This window comes from Dipodomys merriami, unplaced genomic scaffold (genome assembly GCF_024711535.1).
Source record: "Dipodomys merriami isolate MVZ:Mamm:240054 unplaced genomic scaffold, mDipMer1.0.p SCAF_1105, whole genome shotgun sequence".
Classification (NCBI taxonomy): domain Eukaryota; kingdom Metazoa; phylum Chordata; class Mammalia; order Rodentia; family Heteromyidae; genus Dipodomys; species Dipodomys merriami.
This window is the reverse complement of record NW_027202389.1, coordinates 62,450-83,263: the sequence shown is the minus strand read 5'-3', so window position 1 is coordinate 83,263 and position 20,814 is coordinate 62,450. Positions and strand designations below refer to the sequence as shown.

Sequence of the window (20,814 nt, the reverse complement as noted above, 5' to 3'; positions counted from 1 at the left end):
TCTACCACTTGAGCCACAGTGCCACTTCCGGCTTTTTTCTTTTTGCTTATGTGGTGCTGAGGAATCGAACACAGGGCCTCATGAATGCAAGGCAAGTGCTCTACCACTGAGCCACCTTCCCAGCCCCTTCACTCATAATTTCTTTGAGGTTGATTTTAATTCGTTTCATTAATCCGTCATTCTAAAAGGAAGGATTTTCTTTCTTCAATTGAGATATGTCACAGTGCTCTAATTTACTTGGTTTTTTATTAACTTGTGAAGAAAGAGGGCAAACAAATGTTTCAATATTAGTTTCAATAGTTAAACATTATTAAACTGGTTGCATTAATTTACATTCATTAATAGCAAATGCTTTTATTGCAAGCCATGCATTTTCTAATTAGGAATCTGAGGTTAATATGTTACTTAGGACTTAGGTAGGGATTTTAAATTTTATTAACTGCTTAATTCATCCTATTCTCTGGCTACAGTTGCCTTTCAAAGGTTTAGAACCAGAAGCTGTGACTGTTTTCTATGGAGGGACACTAGTCACTCACCTACTTAGAACGTCGAATAGAACTGTTTTCTATTGTGGTTGGAACAGTGTTGGCCTTTGATGCTGACATTACTGTGACCTTTGGAAATCATGTTAAGTGAGGTAAGGCAAGAACAAAAAAGCAAATGCTGCATAATCTCACTCGTGGTAGGACTTAAATGTTCAGAAATTGAGAATAGAACAGTGATTTTATAAGAAATAGAAGTTAGGAATGGGAATGGAGAGATGGAAAAATATTGCTCCGTATGTAGAGAGTTATAATTCAGTAGAAGTAACTTGTAGTGTTCATGGTAGACTGACTACGGAAATATATACATGTTTCCAAAAGAGCAATGAGAGGAGTTTGATTGCTTTAACAGAAAGAAAGTATAACTATTTGAGGATATAGGGTTACTCTCATTGTTGGCATACAGAAAAGCCACGGAATTTTGAGGGTTAATTTATATACCTTTCCATTTTGCCAAAGTTTCAGATCAGCTCGAATAACTTGAGGGTGGAGTCTAGGGGATTATTTAAATACAAGATCATGTCATCTACTAAGAGGAAGAGTTTTTCTATTTAGATCCCCTTAAAGTTTGCATCTTGTTTTATTGTTCTAGCTAGGTATTCTAATATTATACTGAAGAGGAATGGAGAGAGTGGACAATCTGTCTCCTTCCTGAAATTTGAGGAAATGGCTTTACTTTTGCCATTAAGTATAATACTAGTTATAGTATAAGTTATAATGTAAGTTTGTCATACACAGCTTTTCTTATATTGAGGAATGTTCATTCCATGGATTCCTAGTTTCTGCAGAGCTTTCTTAATAAAGTGGTGTTGGATCTTGTCAAATCTTTTTTCTGCATCTATTGAGATTACTATGTAATTCTTATCCTTGCTCCTGTTGATGTGATGTATTACATTTATTGTTTTGTGTATATTGAACCAACTTTGCATCCATGGAATGAATCCTGTTTGATCATAGTGTATGATTTTTTTGATGAATTGTTGAAGTTGATTGGCCAGGATTTTGTAGTTTTGCATTAATGGTCATCTGAGAAATGGGTCTTGAGTTCTGTTTCTTTGATGATTCCCTGTCTGTTTTGAGGATGAGGGTTGTGCAGGCTTCCTAGAATGAGATTAGTAGTGAACTTTCATTTGCATTGAAGAGTTGGAGTAGTATCAATTGAGTTCTGCTTCAAAGGCCTTGTAGAATTCAGCTGTGAATGCATCTAGTCCTGGACTTTTCTCTTACTCTCCAGTTTTGAATTTATTTATTTTTAACATCCTGCAGCATGGAGAGCTGCTGCTGCCATGCCGCAGAGGGTGGGGCCACCTCTGGCTCTGTTTACTCTGTGAAGAAAGTTGCCCTGCCTTGGATGGTCCTTCCCCCATCTGGAAAGGTCAACTTTCCCCAGTATGGAGCTGAGTGCCAGTGGTTGGGTTGCTTTGCACTGTTGAATGGCTCAGCAGTGTCTAATTCTAAGGCCTGAGGTATCTACTGGCTGCCCTGGCTCCGTCTTTGCCAATATGAAAGATGACATTCTTCTGGGATGATAGGGGAAGAGCTACCTTCCAAACTCTGTTTTGTGAGAAGGAATGGGAATGCCTTTTTGGGTACTTACCTTCCCTTGGTTTTTCAGGCTATCTGTGATCTGCATCCATCTGTGGTCAGCAGGATGAAGATTTTTGCTCCTGGTAAATTCAGACTGGTAGTGAATAGAAGCTGCTTGCACTCTGTTTCTGTCACCTTTTCCTCAGGCTCGGTCTACTGTTATGTTGGCAGCCACAGCCACTGCCACCTCGGTCACTGGTGTATGCTCAAATCTGCCTCCTTAAACAGGCTGCCTGAAATTTTCCTCTCTGGCCAAACTCTCTGTACTATGATGGCTCACTTGGGTGACTCTGAGCCTTGGATTTTTCACTGGAACACTAAAACTGGTTTCTTCATGATATCTCAGTTAGCTCCTAGGTGCGCCTCTGCAATCTTTGAAGTCCAAATTTTTTTTTAATTTTTTTATTGTGAAAATACTGTACAGAGGGGTTACAATTACATGGGTAAGATAGTGAGTACATTTCTTATCAATCATTGTAGCCTCCTCCTTTGTTTACCTTTCCCATCCATACCCATCCTCTCTCTCCCCCCAATTCTCCCCCCCCCCAAGTTGTAAAGTTCGTTTTCTACATGACGACTTGTACTTCTCATTGTTGCAACAGGTCCACCTGTATCCTTATTTAAACAACTTGTTTTTCCCCTTCCCCTCCACAAACTATACCGACATCAAATACAGTGAAAGCAGGGTTTATACTGTGGGGGAGGGACATACAAAGCAACAAAGAAATAATCTTATATATGCATTAGAAACAAATGGATGAAAGAAAAAAACATTAAAATACATATCTAAGGGTTCATTTTCCTCACATCATATTATCTGACCTTTTCTGCTTCACTCATACATATACTAGATATTACAAATAAGGGAAACCATGGGACCTATGTTTTTTTGGGCTTGGCTTACTTCACTTAATATAAGTTTTTTCCAAGTCTTTCCATTTCCTAACAAATGGGGCAATGCCATTCTTTCCGATGGAGGCATAGAATTCCATTGTGTATATATACCACATTTTCTTGATCCATTCCTCTGCTGAGGGGCATCTGGGTTGGTTCCATATCTTAGCTATGGTAAATAATGTTGCAATAAACATAGTTGTGCTGGTAGCTTTAGTGTGGTCTTGTTTGTGAGCATTTGGGTAAATGCCCAAATGTGGGATTGCTGGGTCATAGGGGAGCTCTATGTGAAGTCTTTTGAGGAACCTCCATACTGCTTTTCAAAGTGGTTGAACAAGCTTACACTCCCACCAACAATGCAGTATGGTTCGCTTCTGTCCACATCCCCTCTAGCATCTGTTGTTGTTAGAGTTCTTGATTTTTGCCATTTTAACTGGAGTGAGGAGAAAACCAGCAAGACCACAAAAAAGGCCAAGACATTGCACCCAAACTGAGAATCCAAGAACCATAGGAAGAACCCAGTTTTTGCAGCCCCCAAGAAGGTGGATAACATGGCAGGAACTCCCAAATACCTCTCAGTCCTATCTATCAACATTAACGGACTTAACGATCCAATTAAGTGACATAGACTGTCTAGTTGGATTAAAAAACAAGATCCTTCTATCTGCTGCCTTCAGGAGTCACATCTTGCCCATAAAAACAAACACATTTTCAATGTTAAAGGCTGGAGAAAAATCTACCAAGCAAACGGCCCCCATAAACAGGCGGGAGTTGCAATCCTAATATCAGATAAAATAGACTTAAAATTAAAATTTGTGAGAAGAGATAAAGAAGGTTGCCACATACTAATTAAGGGATCTCTCCTTCAGGAGGATATTACAATTTTAAATATCTATATGCCAAACAACGGAGCACCCAAATTTATCCAAGAAACACTACTTTCCCTCAAATCCCACATAGATCCAAAGACATTAATTGTTGGGGATTTTAACACACCACTCTCCTCACTAGATAGATCAACTTGGCAAACACTCAACAGAGAAACCACAGATCTAAACAACTGCATAGATCAACTAGATTTAACAGACATCTAACAAATATTTCACCCAACCGCATCAGAATACACGTTTTTCTCAGCAGCACATGGAACGTTTTCTAAAATAGACCACATTTTAGGCTACAAAGCAAACTTGTCTAAATTCAGAAACATTGAAGTTATTCCTTGCATTCTCTCAGACCACAAGGGAATAAAATTAGAACTCAACACCAAAAGCCACCAAAGAAAGTCCGGTAACACATGGATGTTGAACAACACACTGCTGAATCATGAGTGGGTCATGGAAGAGATTAGAAAGGAAATTCACAGGTTAATGCTATTCAACAAAAATGAGCACACAAATTACCAGCTCTTCTGGGACACAGGAAAGGCAGTACTCAGAGGCAAGTTTATAGCTCTGAGTTCCTACATCAACAAATTGGAGAGATCTGAAACCAACAATTTAATGAGACATCTGAACCTCCTTGAAAAAGAGCAGCAAGATAATCCCCAATCCAGTAGACAGAAAGAAATAATTAAAATTAAATTAGAATTAAATGAATTAGAATCCAAAAAAACTATAGAAAGAATCAACAAAACAAAGAGTTGGTTCTTCAAAAAAATTAACAAAATTGAAGTCTAAACATTTTTTTTGATTAAAAAGCAACTTCAGGAGAAGATATAGATGTATGAATATATGTATATGTATATATGTGTGTATACATGTATATATGTGTATATACACACATGTTTATGTATGTATGCACATATACACACGTTTATGCATGCATGTATATATGTATATAACATATATCCATGTATGTATAACATATATACATGTATATAACACATGCAACATATATGTAGATATACATACATAATATATAACATGTATATACATGCATATGTTGTATATGTATACATGTATATGTATATGTATGTATATATATGGAAGTGGTGCTGTAGCTCAAGTGGTAGAGTGCTATCCTTGAGCTGAAGAGCTGAGGGACAATGCCCAGGCCCAGAGTTCAAGCCCCACGACCGACCAAAAAAAAAAGAAAGAAAGTAAAAATGACTTGTACATTTACAGGACACTCACAGTCTGCAGTTTATGTTTATATATATCGAAATCCCCTTCTGAGAATATAGTGAAAGAACCAAGATATGGGAATTTAGTTTTCTTCTTTCTTCTGTTAGATAATATAGTAGCTTTCAAGTCTCTTACAGTTCAGAATACTCTGAATAAGTGAGAGAACATCTAAAGATAAAAATTACTAGAATGAAAGCAACTGGTTTTTCAATGTGTGTGTGTGTAAGTGTGTGTACTTGTGCACATAGTGGTGTGTATCATGCATTAAGCATGTTAGAAAGTACAGACATAGCTGGTGCTTGGACAGCAAGCCTTCTGACCTCTGAAATAACAGTGTTGCTGTGTTCGTTCACCTGACAAACTTCCTTCTGTTTGGTTTAAGAATAAGCACCTTGCTAGATTCGTTTAGGTCTTTCCATGTCACCTAGCTGTTTAATTTGTATCACTGGCTAAATGTCACGCTGAGCTGCTGAAACCTGCCTGTGTTGCATTACATTCTGTACCCTTTCATTCCATATACCTAGTTTATAAGTGGTTAGTAAATTTCAGGTACTACTGATTCATTCTGTGCAGCCAGAGGTGAAAAGTTTAAACTCTGGAATCTTTGTGAAATAGATGGTCATTCAAAAGGCAGTTTTAAATCTTTTATGCAAAGCTAAAAGATTAAGCCATTACTAGAATAGCATAAAATTGATAAAGGACCTCCCCAAACTGTAGTAAATAGCTTTTTCACTGTTTTATGATATAGGCGACTCTGAGTTCCTGTGTGTAGCCTGTGCTGACCTGGTAGATAGGTAAACATTTATTACTGGGTTTTTTTTCAGTTCCAATTAGGATGAAGAGACATTGATCTGTTAAGTTTATCTTAACCTGTCAAGTCTCCAGCTGACAAAGATATATCTGGATGGAAACTCTTTCCTCTGTTTATGTGAAGTTCTCACTTTGCATATTCTATAAACCAATACAGTCAACCCTATGTCACTTAGTTCCTGTTTCTTCTCTTTTTATTTTTATTTTTATTTTATTTTATTTGAGAACATACTGTACAGAGGGGCTACAATTACATGGGCAGGATAATGCATACATTTCTTACCAAGCATTGCAGCCTCCTCCTTTGTTTACCCTTCACCTCCCTTCCCCGCCTCCCCCCTCCCCCCACCCAATTATACCCCCCTCCCCCCACCCAATTATACCCCCCTCCCCCCCACACCGACATTGTAAAGCTGGTTTTGACATGACATTTTGTACTTCTCATTGTTGCAACAGGTCCACCTGAATCCTTAAACGACTTGTTTGTCCCCATCTCCTCCACATGTTATACTGACATCAAATATAGTGAAAGCGGGGGTTACACTGTGGGGGAGGGACATACAAAGCAACAAAGAAATAATCTTATAAATGCGTTAGAAACACATGCATGAAAGAAACGAAAACATTAAAATACATATTTAAGGGTTCATTTTCCTAACATCACATTATCTGACCTTTTCCGCTTGACTCATACCTATACTAGATATTGCAAATAAGGGAAACCATGGGACCTATGCTTTTTTGGGCCTGGCTTACTTCACTTAATATAATTTTTTCCAAACCTTTCAATTTCCTAACAAATGGGGAAATGTCATTCTTTCTGATGGAGGCATAGAAAAATTCCATTGTGTATATATACCACATTTTCTTGATCCATTCATCTACTGAGGGGCATCTGGGTTGGTTCCATAACTTAGCTATGGTAAATAATGCTGCAATAAACATAGTTGTGCTGGTAGCTTTAGTGTGGTCTTGTTTGTAAACATTTGGGTAAATGCCCAAAAGTGGGATTGCTGGATCATAGGGGAGATCTATGTGAAGTCTTTTGAGGAACCTCCATACTGCTTTCCAAAGTGGTTGAACAAGTTTACATTCCCACCAACAATGAAGTAAGGTTCCTTTCTGTCCACATCCCCTCCAGCATCTGTTGTTGTTAGAGTTCTTGATTTTTGCTGTTCTAACTGGAGTGAGGTGATATCTCAATGTTGTTTTGATTTGCATTTCTTTTATGGCTAGGGATGTTGAACATTTCTTCATGTGTCTATTGGCCATCCTTGTTTCTTCTTCAGAGAAGCTTCTCTTTAAGTCTTTCGCCCACTTATTTATTGGGCAGTTGTTTCTTTGAGGATTTGTTGTTGGGTGGTTTAATTTTTTGAGTTCCAAGTATATTTTAGATATGAGACCCTTGTCCGTTGTATGGCTAGTAAAGATCTTCTCCCAAACGGTGGGCTTTCTATTGATCTTGCTAGCTATGTCATTTGCCCTGCAGAAGCTCTGCAACCGTATACAATCCCATTTGTCCAATCTTTCTTTGATTTGTTGTGCTTCCGGGTCTCTATTCAGAAAATTTCGGCCTGAGCCAAGGAGACCTAAGGTTTCTCCTATTCCATCCTGTAATGTTTTCAGAGTGTCTGCTTTGAGTTCAAGGTCTTTGATCCATTTGGAGTTGATTCTGGTGCAGGGTGATATATAAGGATCTAGCTTTAGTTTTCTACATGTAGTTAACCAATTTTGCCAGCACCATTTACTGAAGAGGCTGTCTTTCTTCCATTCTATTGTTTTAGCTTCCTTATCGAAGATTAGATGGCTATAGGTCTGTAGGTTCATTTCTGGGTTTTCAATTCTATTCCATTGGTCCTGAGGTCTGTTCTTATGCCAATACCAAGCTGTTTTGATTACTATGGCTTTATAGTAGAGTTTGAAATTTGGTATTGATATTCCTCCAGCAGTGTTCTTTCCGTTGAGGAGCGTTTTTGCTATTCGGGGTCTTTTATTGTTCCATATGAATTTTTGGATTGCCTCCTCTATTTCCTTGAAGAATGAGGGTGTAATTTTGATAGGTATCGCATTGAATTTGTAGATAGCCTTGGGAAGTATTGCCATTTTCACGATGTTAATCTTGCCAATCCAGGAGCATGGGAGGTTTTGCCATTTTTTAAGTTCTGTGTTGATTTCCTTTTTCAAGATTTTAAAGTTTTCATCATAGAGGTCCTTCACTTCTTTGGTTAAGTTAATTCCTAGGTATTTTATTTTTTGTGGGGCTATTACAAATGGAGTTGCTTTCCTAATTTCAGCCACACTTTTCTCATTGTTGGCATATAGAAAAGCCATTGATTTTGGGGGGTTAATTTTATAACCTGCTACTTTGCCAAAGTTTTGAATCAGCTTGAGTAATTTGGGAGTGGAGTCTATGGGATTCTTTAAATACAAGATCATGTCATATGCAAAGAGGGAGAGTTTTATTTCTTCTTTCCCTATTTGGATCCCCTTTATGTCTGCATCTTGTCTTATTGCTGTAGCTAGGCATTCTAATACTAGATTGAAGAGAAGTGGAGAGAGTGGGCATCCTTGTCTTGTTCCTGAGTTAAGAGGAAATGGCTTTAGTTTTTCACCATTGAGTATAATGCTGGCTGTAGGTTTGTCATATACAGCCTTTATTGTATTGAGGAATGTTCCATGGATTCCTAATTTTTCCAGAACCTTCATCATAAAGGGGTGTTGGATCTTGTCAAATGCTTTTTCTGCATCTATTGAGATAACCATGTGGTTCTTATTCTTGCTCCTGTTGATGTGATGAATAATATTAATTGATTTGCATATATTGAACCAGCTTTGCATCCCTGAAATGAATCCTGTTTGATCATGGTGTATGATTTTTTGGATGAATTGTTGAAGTCGATTGGCCAAAATTTTGTTGAGAAGTTTTGCATCAATGTTCATCAAAGAAATGGATCTATAGTTCTCTTTCTTTGATGAGTCCCTGCCTGGTTTTGGGATGAGGGTTATGATGGCTTCATAGAATGTGTTCGGTAGTGAGCTTTCTCTTTCAATTTCATTGAAGAGTTGGAGGAGTATTGGTGTGAGCTCTGCTTTGAAGGCCTTGTAAAATTCCGCTGTAAAACCATCTGGTCCTGGACTTTTCTTAGCTGGGAGGTCTCTTATTGCTGTTTCTATTTCAATGCTTGATATGGGCCTGTTAAGCTGGTTTAACTCATCTTGGTTTAGTTTTGGCATGTCAATATTTGCTAGGAAAAGGTCCATTTCTGTCAAGTTCTCAAACTTATTAGCATAAAGTTTTGAGAAGTATTCCCTTATAATGTTCTGAATCTTGGTTGTTTCCGTGGTGATGTTTCCATTCTCATCTCTGAGTTTATTAATTTGGGTGTGTTCTCTCCTTTTTCTGATAAGGTTTGCTAAGGGTCTATCAATTTTGTTAAGTTTTTCGAAGAACCAACTCTTTGTTTTGTTGATTCTTTCTATAGTTTTTTTGGATTCTAATTCATTTAATTCTGATTTAATTTTGATTATTTCTTTCCGTCTACTGGATTGGGGTTTATCTTGCTGCTCTTTTTCAAGGAGGTTTAGATGTGTCATTAAATTGTTAGTTTCCGATCTCTCCAATTTGTTGATGTAGGAGCTCAGAGCTATAAACTTGCCTCTGAGTACTGCCTTTGCTGTGTCCCAGAGGAGCTGGTAATTTGTGTGTTCATTTTTGTTGAATAGCATGAACATTTGAATTTCCTTTCTAATCTCTTCCATGACCCACTCATGATTCAGCTGTGTGTTGATCAGCCTCCATGTGATACCGGACTTTCTTTGGTGGCTTTTGGTGTTGAGTTCTAATTTTATTCCCTTGTGGTCAGAGAGAATGCAAGGTATAACTTCAATGTTTCTGAATTTAGACAAGTTTGCTTTGTGGCCTAAAATGTGATCTATTTTAGAAAACGTTCCATGTGCTGCTGAGAAGAACGTGTATTCTGATGCTGCTGGGTGAAATGTTCGGTAAATGTCTGTTAAGTCTAGTTGATCTATGCAGCTGTTTAGATCTGCGGTTTCTCTGTTGAGTTTTTGCCGAGTTGATCTATCTAGTGGGGAGAGTGGTGTGTTAAAATCCCCAACAATTAATGTCTTTGGATCTATATTGGATTTGAGGGAAAGTAGTGTTTCTTTGATAAATTTGGGTGCTCCATTGTTTGGCGAATAGATATTTAGAATTGTAATATCCTCCTGAAGGAGAGATCCTTTAATTAGTATGTAGCGACCTTCTTTATCTCTTCTCACGAATTTTAATTTGAAGTCTATTTTATCTGATATTAGGATTGCAACTCCCGCCTGTTTATGAGGGCCGTTTGCTTGGTAGATTTTGTTCCAGCCTTTAACCTTGAAAATGTGTTTGTTTTTACGGGCAAGATGTGACTCCTGCAGGCAGCAGATAGAAGGGTCTTGTTTTTTAATCCAACTAGACAGTCTATGTCGCTTAATTGGAGAGTTCAGTCCGTTAACGTGAAGAGATAGGACTGAGAGGTATTTGGGAGTTCCTGCCATGTTATCCACCTTCTTGGGGGCTGTGAAATCTGGGTTCTTCCTAAGGTTCTTGGATTCTCAGTTTGGGTGCAGTTTCTTGGCCTTTGTTGCGTTCTTGTTGGTTTTCTATGTGTAGGACATCTTTAAGAATCTTTTGCAGGGCTGGTTTGGTGGAGATGTATTGTTTCAATTTTTCTTTGCTATGGAAGGTTTTTATTTGGCCTTCAGTTATGAAGGAGAGTTTAGCTGGGTACAGTATTCTTGGTTGATAGTTGTTTGTTTTTAGGGCATGGCATACGTCATTCCAGGCTCTTCTTGCTTTGATTGTCTCTGCTGAGAAATCTGAGGTAATTCTAATTCGTTTCCCTTTATAGGTGATTAACCTTTTCTCCTTGACAGCTTTAAGGATCTTTTCCTTGGTCTGGGTTGATCCTGTGTGGATTATAATGTGACGGTGGGATGTCCTATTCTGGTCTGGTCTATTTGGGGTTCTAAAAGCTTCTTGTATCTGAATAGGCCTCTCTTTTTGTATGTTTGGGAAGTTCTCTGCTAGGATCCTGTTAAACAAATTTCCTAGACCATTAACTTCTGTTTCTAGGTGCTCCTCTACACCCATTATCCTTAGATTGGGCCTCCTGATGGTGTCTTCCAGGTGTTGGATAGACCTATCATATTTCTTGGACTTGTCTTGGATGGTTGTATGTTCTTTCTCTATAATATCTAGGCTGTCTTCAATCCCTGAGATTCGATCTTGTGCATGGTCTAACCTGTTGTCAAGACTCTCTACTTTGTTTTTTATCTCTTTTCCTTCTAATTGGTCAGCTTTGATGGCTTCAAGTTCTTTGTTGAAGCTCTGTTTTAGGTCTTGTATGAATTTCTTTACTTCCTTAATTTGGTGTTCAGTGTTTGTTCTCAAATCACTTAGTTGATTGGTTATGGTTTCTTTGGACTCCCATTCCTTCTGTTGGGTTCCATTCAGCATTCCCTTTGTGGTCTCCCTGACTTCCTTCAGCTCTTTGTTAATGGATTCCATGAATGTCTTTAGTGATCTTTGTGTATTCTCTACCTGGTCTCTTAATTCGTGAATTACTCTTTGATTAGTTTCCTCCCTTCTGTGGGATTCCTGCAGTTCTCTTTGAGTGTTCTCTGCCTGCTCACGCCATTCCTCCCTTTCTCTTTGAGTATTCTCAAGTTGTTCACGCAAATCCTGTATCAGTTTTTGAGAAGCTTCCTCACGCTTATGATATTCCTGTATAATCTTCTGGGATGCCTCCTCTCTCTCCCTATCACGCTCATACAGAGTCCTTTGTACATTGTCAAACTTCTCATTTATCATGTTTGCTCTTAGTGTTTGTAGAGCTATTTGGGAACTCTCCTCTGGATTATTCTTTATCTGTTCTAATCCCTGATTATCAAGGTTGGGAATTGAGATACCCGAATTTGCCATTTTTCTTGTGTTTTTCCGGCTTACTCGGCCCATTTGAGATAAAGATTGCACCAGTTTTGTGCTAGAACACTATCTTAAGGCAACCATCAACCAAAGTTTGCATTTGTACAGTCAATAGTCTACAGATACAATCTAGTTCAACAGATACATCTATTCAACATCAAACGACTATATGTTAAAGGACTTCGAACCGCAGAAAAGAATTTGGAAAACCAGAAATTATTAGGATTAGGGAGAGATGTGGGTAAAAAATAGGAATAGATTGGTGTGGGGAGGCACAGGGAGAGTTAACTATGTCCTAATCACAGTGCAGGAAATGAGTTGGGTAGGATGCAAGTAGAGAGAGAGAGAAAAAGAAGAGACGGAAAGGGGAATAAAGAGAGACTAGAAAAAGAATAGAAATGTAAAAATTAATGTTATTATAGAGGTTAAAAGACCGTCTATTTAGAGAGGAATGTGAATATGTTCAGAGAAGGGGAGGGACATAGAGGAGTTGTGAAAAGCTTTAAGGATGGGAACGGGAGAAGAATATATCAGAAGTTCAGTAGAGCTAGATAAAAAACAAAAAGATAATTAAGAAAGAAAGAAAAAGAGAAAGAAGACAAGAAAAGAAAGGAAAACTCTTATTCACGTATTCCTAAAATAAAAATTATAAGATGAGAAAAAAAAAAAGGTTACTGGAAAACAATTATTTTTTCAGAAGAGGCAAAGATTAAAGATTAATAAAAGTTTTAGAAGGGAAAAAAATTTATATATATATATATATATATATATGGTAACAAAAAACAAAAAACAAGCAAAAAAAAAAAGAAAAGAAGAAGAAGAAGAAAAAAAGAAAAAAGAAAGAAAAAGAAAAAAAAAAGAAAAAGAAAAAGAAAAAAAAGTCTTTTGATTTTTTTTTTTGGGGGGGGAGGAGTGGGAAGAATCCTGTATCTCCCTTTTGTCTGCAACCAGTCTCTTGTTGGAGTCTCTGGTCAGCTTGAGGTCCTGTGGCTTGATTGGTTTCTTAAGTCGGTTGGTTGGAAGAGGCAGAAAAATGCTCTGCTTTACCCAAGATTTTGAGATCCCCCTCCCAGGTTAGTTTTCTGGGAGGGTGGTCTGCTTTGAGAGTCACAAAAGAGGGGGATGTGGTGATGAGGCTAGGTTCTGGGTAGAGTTGAGGCCTTTCAATATACAGTAGCTTTTCCCTGGGGCTATTTTGTGATAAAGCTCACAGCGCCCAGCCTGGAGCCATTCTCAGGGTTTCTGTTTTTCAATTGATTGTCGAGGCTGCTAGAGGGAGGGGCAGCCTCTGGCTCTGGTTACCCAGTGAAGCAAGGCACTCCGATGGCTGGAGCCTGAGCTGGGTGACTTTTCCCTGGATGGAGCTGAGTCTGGCAGGTCACTTCGCCGTTAAGTTCTTGTGACCTGCTAAATGACTCATTTTATTCCAAGGCCTGAGGTGGAGCTAGCAGCTCCTCCGAACTTTGTCGGTATCCAAGATGCAGATCACCGGTGCTGGGGGGGGAGGGGTGGCCTTCCCTCCTCTGCTCCCTGAGGAGTGAGGATGTCGGGCTTGTACTCACGCCGAGTCTTGGATCCTGGGTCGTCTCTGGTCTGCAAACAGCAGGATGAAGATGTTCGCTCCTTGTCGGTTCTTGTTGGTGTTGAGTAGAATCTGCTCGTCCGCTGCGTCTGGCTCCTTCGTCCCCGACTCTCTGTGTCTCAGGTATGTCTCCGCGGCGGTGGTCGCCGCCGCCGCGGCGCCGCCGCCGGAGCGGCAGCTGCTGCGTTTCCTTGGTGCCGCGGCCCCGCCGCCGGAGCGGCAGCTGCTGCGTTTCCTTGGTTTCCCCTCTCTTGTCTAACTCTCTGTCCTGTGATGACACACTTGGTGTGATTCTCTGGCTTAGGACTGTTCACTGGAACTCTAAAACTCCTTTCTATGCGAGAGCTTGTTCAGATTCCAGCTTCTCCTCCGCCATCTTCCCTTAACATCTCTCTTTAAATCTTTAGCCCACTTATTTATTGGACAGTTGTTTCTTTGAAGATTTTTTGTTGGGGGACAATCCCCCTTTTTAAAATCTTTTACTTGAAAAAATCTGTGAAATGTTGGTAGAATTTGCAACATTCTAATATAGGCTGATAATAGTTTTGATTATAAACAAAATGGGGTGATTATAATTTTGTACTATATTGTAATATGCTGTATATAATATGGTTATGTCAGTGTGTTTTACAAAGCCAAAATTAAGGTATTAACAGAAGTAGTGAAGTAGTATAATGAACCACATCTCTCAGCTAACATGAAGACTTAACTATCTTTTAGGACTTAACTCTTGGTTAACCTTCCTCTCTACCCTATCACTTCCCTTCACCTGGCTTCTGCCATGTAACAAATTACCCAAATCCTAGCAGTTTAAAACAACTATTTGCTCATAATTTTATGAATCAGAAATTCAAGACAGGTATTATTTAATACTTTAGTGAGTTTCTAGACAATGGCTATCAGATATTTTCTGGGCTACATCATCTGAAAGCTTTGTCAGCATAGATGTACATAATGGAGCGTTTGAGGTTCTGGATCACTAATGCTGGCTGATACACACTGTGATGACTGAAAGCCCTATGTGTAATCATCTAAAGACTTATTTACTCACTGTGTAGTATCTGTGCTGAACTAGACAGAGATCATTCTTTTATCTAAACTATTACCATAGGGGCCCTCCAGCTGAGGTGGGGAACAACTAATGCCTTTTGTTTGCTGTTCATTTTAGTACAAGGTCTCAATTATTTCTAGTTTCTCAGCTTTTTGTGCACCTGGGACTATAGGAACACCCCTACCATGTTAGGCTCAATCCAGTTTTTTGGTGTGTGTGTGTGTGTGTGTTTATGTGTTTGTGTGTGTGTGTGTGTGTGTGTGTGTGTGTGTGTGTGTGTGTGTGTGTGTGTGTGTGTGTGTGTGTGTGTGGGTATGTTGGTCTTAGAGATTAATCTCAGACCTTGGGCACTGTCCCTCAACTATTTTGGTCAGGACTAGTGCTCTACCACTTGAATCACAGCTCTACATCCAGCCATTTGGTGGTTAATTGGAGATCAGGTTCTTACAGACTGGGCTGGTTTAGAATGTTGATCCTTAGATTTCAGTCTCCTAAGTAGCTAAGATTACAAGTTTGAGCTACTGGTGCCTGGTTCCCTTTGGCATGTTTGTGTGGGGCATTAGTGGAAGGGGGTGTAGAGTGGGGTGAGGCAGGGGAGTAGGAGGGCAAGGATGGTAAGGGGAAACAAAGGAGGAGGCAACAATGCTTGATAAGAAACATACTCATTACCTTTACCTTGCTCATGTAATTGTAACCCCTCTGTACAGTATTTTCACAAAAAAAAACTTATTAATAGCCGGGTGCTGGTGGCTCAGACCTGTAATCCTAGCTACTCAGGAGGCTGAGATCTGAGGATCGCGGTTCAAAGCCAGCCCGGGCAAGAGGGACCGTGAGACTCCTATCTCCAATAAACCACCAGAAAACCAGAAGTGGCTCTGTAGCTCAAGTGGTAGAGTGCTCGCCTTGAGCTGAAGAGCTGAGGGACAGCGCCCAGGCCCAGAGTTCAAGCCCCACGACTGACAAAAAAAAATTAATAAAAGAATTCTTTTTAATCATTCTATAATATGATCTTATGTTCATTGTAGCCAATCCCCATTTGCACATAGGCAAATAGACAGCTGTCTATTGGTTCCTCCATAGTACAGCATTTATACAGGGTTGTACTTCATGGCTGTAAACACATTCCACTGATGAGAAACCAGTCTTCACCTTATTTCTTTTTTTTTTAATTTAATTTAATTTTATTTGTGAACATACTATACAGAGGGGTTACAATTACATGGGCAGGATAATGCGCACATTTCTTACCAAGCATTGCAGCCTCCTCCTTTGTTTACCCTTCACATCCCTTCCCAGCCTCCCCCTCCCCCCATTCCCAATTCTTCCCCTCCCCTCCCCCCACCCCTGCACCGACATTGTAAAGCTCATTTTCGACATGACAATTTGTACTTCTCATTGTTGCAACAGGTCCACCTGTATCCTTAAACGACTTGTTTTTCCCCATCTCCTTCACAAGTTATACTGACATCAAATATAGTGAAAGCAGGGGTTATACTGTGGGGGAGGGACATACAAAGCAACAAGGAAATAATATTATAAATGCGTTAGAAACACATGCATGAAAGAAAAAAAACATTAAAATACATATCTAAGGGTTCATTTTCCTAACATCACTTTATCTGATCTTTTCTGCTTGACTCATATATATATTATATATTGCAAATAAGGGAAACCATGGGACTTCACATTATTTCTTAACACACTTTTCCTCTGACCTATTTTGTCCTCTCTCCTTAAAGGAAACTGGCAGTCCTTTTTCTGGCAAAAGTCGTGCCCTTGCTCCTGACTCATGGCTTCTCTATCGACTGGGGAATAGGCAAAACTGAGTTCACCTTAGAGAAGCCTGGATAGTGAAGCACAACAAGGAAAGGATTTCTTACTTATGTTTTGTGTTGGATTTTGTGTAGCTGTCCTCCAGCTATGCAAGTATCATGAGAAAAGGTATTTCTTTTTTTGTTACTGAAGTTTTATTATGTTTTGAATATAATTGCTGTAAAAGATGCAGGAGGCATGGTCCTTCCTCCTTCAAATACTGCCTGCTCAGCCTCCACACATTCCCTGGCTGTAGAGTTGTTCAGTGTTGAGGATAACTGAAAAAGATATTTCTGATCTGAAGGTATTACATTGGACTACTGACGTTTCTTTTTTATTTGTTGTTGGTTGTGGGGCCTGAACTCTGGGCCTGGGTGTTGTCCTTCAGCTCTTCAGCTTGAGTGGCTTGAGCCACAGCACCACTTCCAGCTTTTTTCTGCTTATGTGGTGCTGATGAGATGAAACCAGGGACTCATGCATGCAAGGCAAACACTCTACCACTGAGTCAACTTCCCAGACCTATTCAAGGTACTTGATAACACTACTGGAAAACTATAGAAGGTATCTGTGAACATTCTATTCCTTTGTGAATCACCTAACCCATTAGGTTTTCTGTAATTAGTCATAGCATTCTTCAGAGCAAGAAGGAAGATGTGATACTTAACTGTGCCTACCCATAAGAGGTTGCTATTGGGAAGTTTCTTGGGTCTCCTGTTTGGTCTTCTGGGAACACTTTTTCACCAACTTGTTCTTAGACTGTGGATCTGAATAGGTGAGTACCTTCTTTTCCTTCCTTGCTGTGTAACAATGTCAGTCATGTGGGTTGTGTGATATTTTTTTGTGCCTCTTATTTCTTTCTTTCTTTAGTACCATTATTGGGGCTTGAACTAAGGATTGGAAAAGTGTCCCTGAGGTTGTTGTGTGTGTGTGTGTGTGTGTGTGTGTGTGTGTGTGTGTGTGTGTGTGTGTGTGTGTGTGTGTGTGTGTGTGATGTCTAGTTCTCTACCACATGAGGCTTTGAGTAGCTAGGACCATAGGCATGAGCTACCAGCATAGTGTCTCTTTTCCATACAAAACTTTACAGCTCACAAGACTAGAAATAACCTTTGTCTTGGTCATCATTGTTTCTTTAGCCCTTAGCAGAGGCTATGTATATAAAACTGCCTAAAATAATTTGTTAATTGAATTGTGAATGAATAGCTCTCATTTAGTGGTAGCTTATTTGTTTTATTATTTTAACACTGGAATATTTTTCACTATATCAATACTCAGTATAGAATAGTTAAAGAGTGTGTCAGGATATGAGTATAGCAAAGGAACTTCCAAGTTGAATAATTCTAAAGTAATCTGGATTTGAGGTGATTACACAAAGAATAATACAGTATCCCTAATGGTATAGAAGGGCCAGAAAACAGCAAAACAAAAATTTCATGCCTTCTACAATATGCACCAGTCATGTTTTAAGAACTTCTGATGAAGAATAACCAATGTTTGATTTAAAGGCAATTGATTGATTTTTTATTAATAAGTTTTGTTTTTACTGTGAAAATACCATACCAGAGGGGTTACAATTACATGAGCATGGTAATGAGTACATTTCTTATCAAGCATTTACCTCAAGATAAGGACTTAAATTGTTTTTCTTTCTTGCTATTGTTTCTAACATATTTATAAGATGATTGATTTCTAGTTTAGTCTGCCAGTTATAATTTTTTAAAAGCTCCAGAAGCCATTTCAGTTATATATTAATTTCCTTCAAGAATTTTCTACTTTACCTCATTGTTTTTCATATCCAGCTTGGCTTTATAATTAAACTTTATTTTGGGGCCTATTGGCTTTATGCCTAATAAACTTGAAGCACTTTTTATATATCTATGTGAACTTCAACATAGATTTCCTTTTTTCCCCCTCACAGAACTCTGGTGCCTAGACAAATCATGCTAAACAACTTGAAATACATTTTTATCATCTAATCTTTTCTTTTTACTGTGAAAATACTGTACAGAGGGGATACAATTACATGGGCAAGACAATGAGTACATTTCTTATCAAGTATTGTAGCCTCCTCCTTTGTTTCCCCTTCCCATCCCTTCCCATCCTCCCCCCATCCCCCACCCAATGCTCCCTGCTACCCCCCTGCACCAAAGTTGTAAAGTTCCTTTTCGACATAATTACTTGTACATCTCACTGTTGCAATGGGTCCACCTGTATCCCTATTTAAATGATTTGTTTTTATCCTTTCCCTCCACAAATTATACCGACATCAAATACAGTGAAAGCAGGGGTTATACTATGGGGGAGGGGGACATACAAAGCAACAAAGAAATAATCTTATAAATGTGTTAGAAACAATCGCATGAAAGAAAAAAAACATTTGAATACATATCTTAGGGTTCATTTCCCTAACATCACCTTAATCGACCTTTTCTGCGTGACTCAGACATATACTAGGTATTGCAAATAAGGGATACCATGGGACCTATGTTTCTTTGGGCCTGGCTTACTTCACATAATATAATTTTTTTCCAAGTTTTTCCATTTCCTAACAAATGGGGCAATGTTGTTCTTTCTGCTGGAGGCATAGAATTCCATTGTGTATATATACCACATTTTCTTGATCCATTCATCTACTGTGGTGCATCTGGGTTGGTTCCATATCTTAGCTATAGTAAATAATGCTGCAATAAACATAGTTGTGCTGGTAGCTTTAGTGTGGTCTTGTTTGTAAACATTTGGTTAAATGCCCAAAAGTGAGATTGCTGGGTCATAGGGGAGCTCTATGTGGAGTCTTTTGAGGAACCTCCATACTACTTGCCAAAGTGGTTGAACAAGTTTACAATCCCACCAACAATGCAGTAACGTAATCTTTTCAACATCATAACAATCCTGGTGATTTTTCCAAGTTCTTAGACAGTAACCTACAATTTGACTCTTATTGGCTTTCAATCTATTAGTTTGATTTGTGGATTATAGAGTCATACTTGATATATGTTAAAATCTCAGTTTGTAGAGCTTTCTGTCCAACTAAAATGACTAGAGTTATTTAAGAATCATTCTAGAAAACCAAGTACAGGGATTATGTAATGGAACAACATCCTAAAACATTTTTAACAATGGAAATATGATTTAACTGCATCAAAAATTATTTAACATTATAGAAAAAAACAGAAGTAAGCAAAAGAGTAACTCCTAAATCAGTTATTCTTATTTTAAAGGGGATTAAATTGAGGTTGGAAGCTTGGATTAGTTGGTAGAGCCAATGAGCGAAAGCAGAATATACTGATTTAGAGTTCCAGTCTTGGACATAAAATTAAAAGAAATCAAAGGGATTTGACAACTTAGACAAATTCACCATATAAACAATGAAAAATCACTAGATTTTTTTTAGTGTATCAATTTAGAACCAATTTATAAAGACTGGGTATTGTGTGACAAATTTGTTTGATTTGCTTAACATAGAACAACAATGGATTTTTAACTTTCAATAGATATGTTTTTCTATGCGTTCAACATGATGTATATATTTAAAAGGGCTGTTTACCAGGTCTTTTTACAAAGACTGTCAGGATGAAGTGAGTGTAGTCATTCAAGAAACAAAAGCAAACATGGCCCATTTTCCAATGGTTTTAGAAAAAAAATACAAAGCTCATAACAAAGTTATGCACAACTCCTACATTGGAGAAGAATCAAGATAATTCATAAATATTTATGCTCTACATAATTCAGACTGAAATATTTAATACTACCCAGAAATATTTGTAGTTTAAATTAAAAGTCTGATTTCCCTTTTTCTTTTACTTTGCTCTAAGAATGAACTGAGTAATAAATACATGGAAGTTTTTGGAAAAAAATAGATATAAGTATGTATTTTTATGGGTCTGACTTTTCCATATGCAGTGCAAGAATCCTAAGACCCACCAGCTTAGGAGAAATGGGATCTGTAAGGATCCCATCCAGACAAGTCAGTTGATCTTCTTTCTCCTCTATAGAAGGTTCTGTATACGAACTTCTGAGAGAGTACATAGACTGAGAAGATCTTTCGTTACAAAATATAAGGCAATGTAGTCAGAAAAAACAACTTTTTCCTTCTATTTCATTCCTTTATCATTTCTACCCCAGATGGCTCCCTCATCTATTTATGAACTTGCTACTGAGATAATAAATAAGAATACAAAAGTGGAGCATGTGTTTATTTGAATTTCTTTTCTGTATTTTTAAAAATATTTTTGCTCTCTGAAAGCTTATCTGGATTAGATGTATATAATGGTGCAGTTTTATTACTGGTCATGCATTTTAGGTGCTACATGCTGTGATAATTCAGGCCAAATCTTCACAGATCGAAAGGCTTCATTACTCTCATGTGTGGTCCCTGGACTGGAACAATTAAAGACAAGGACTGGTACCTGTACTGCCTCCATGAAGCCTCTTTACCCTGC

The 20,814-nt window shown here is 38.4% G+C and overlaps 1 long non-coding RNA gene across 14 annotated transcripts in view; it reads left to right on the top strand.

The window, feature by feature from the left end:
* The first annotated feature begins 463 nt into the window (after window positions 1-463).
* LOC138822494 (uncharacterized) overlaps window positions 464-20,814 on the top strand; it is a 44,426-nt gene continuing 24,075 nt past the window's right edge. For 6 of the 14 annotated variants that reach the window (XR_011370499.1, XR_011370488.1, XR_011370496.1 and 3 more), the window contains exons 1-4: window positions 464-637; window positions 16,306-16,507; window positions 16,767-16,906; window positions 17,001-17,150. This is a non-coding gene — a long non-coding RNA (uncharacterized lncRNA). Of the gene's footprint in view, window positions 638-2,157; window positions 2,213-13,536; window positions 13,639-16,305; window positions 16,508-16,766; window positions 16,907-17,000; window positions 17,151-20,814 lie in introns of all 14 variants that reach the window. The other 8 variants (XR_011370491.1, XR_011370493.1, XR_011370489.1 and 5 more) reach the window with 8 other exon arrangements.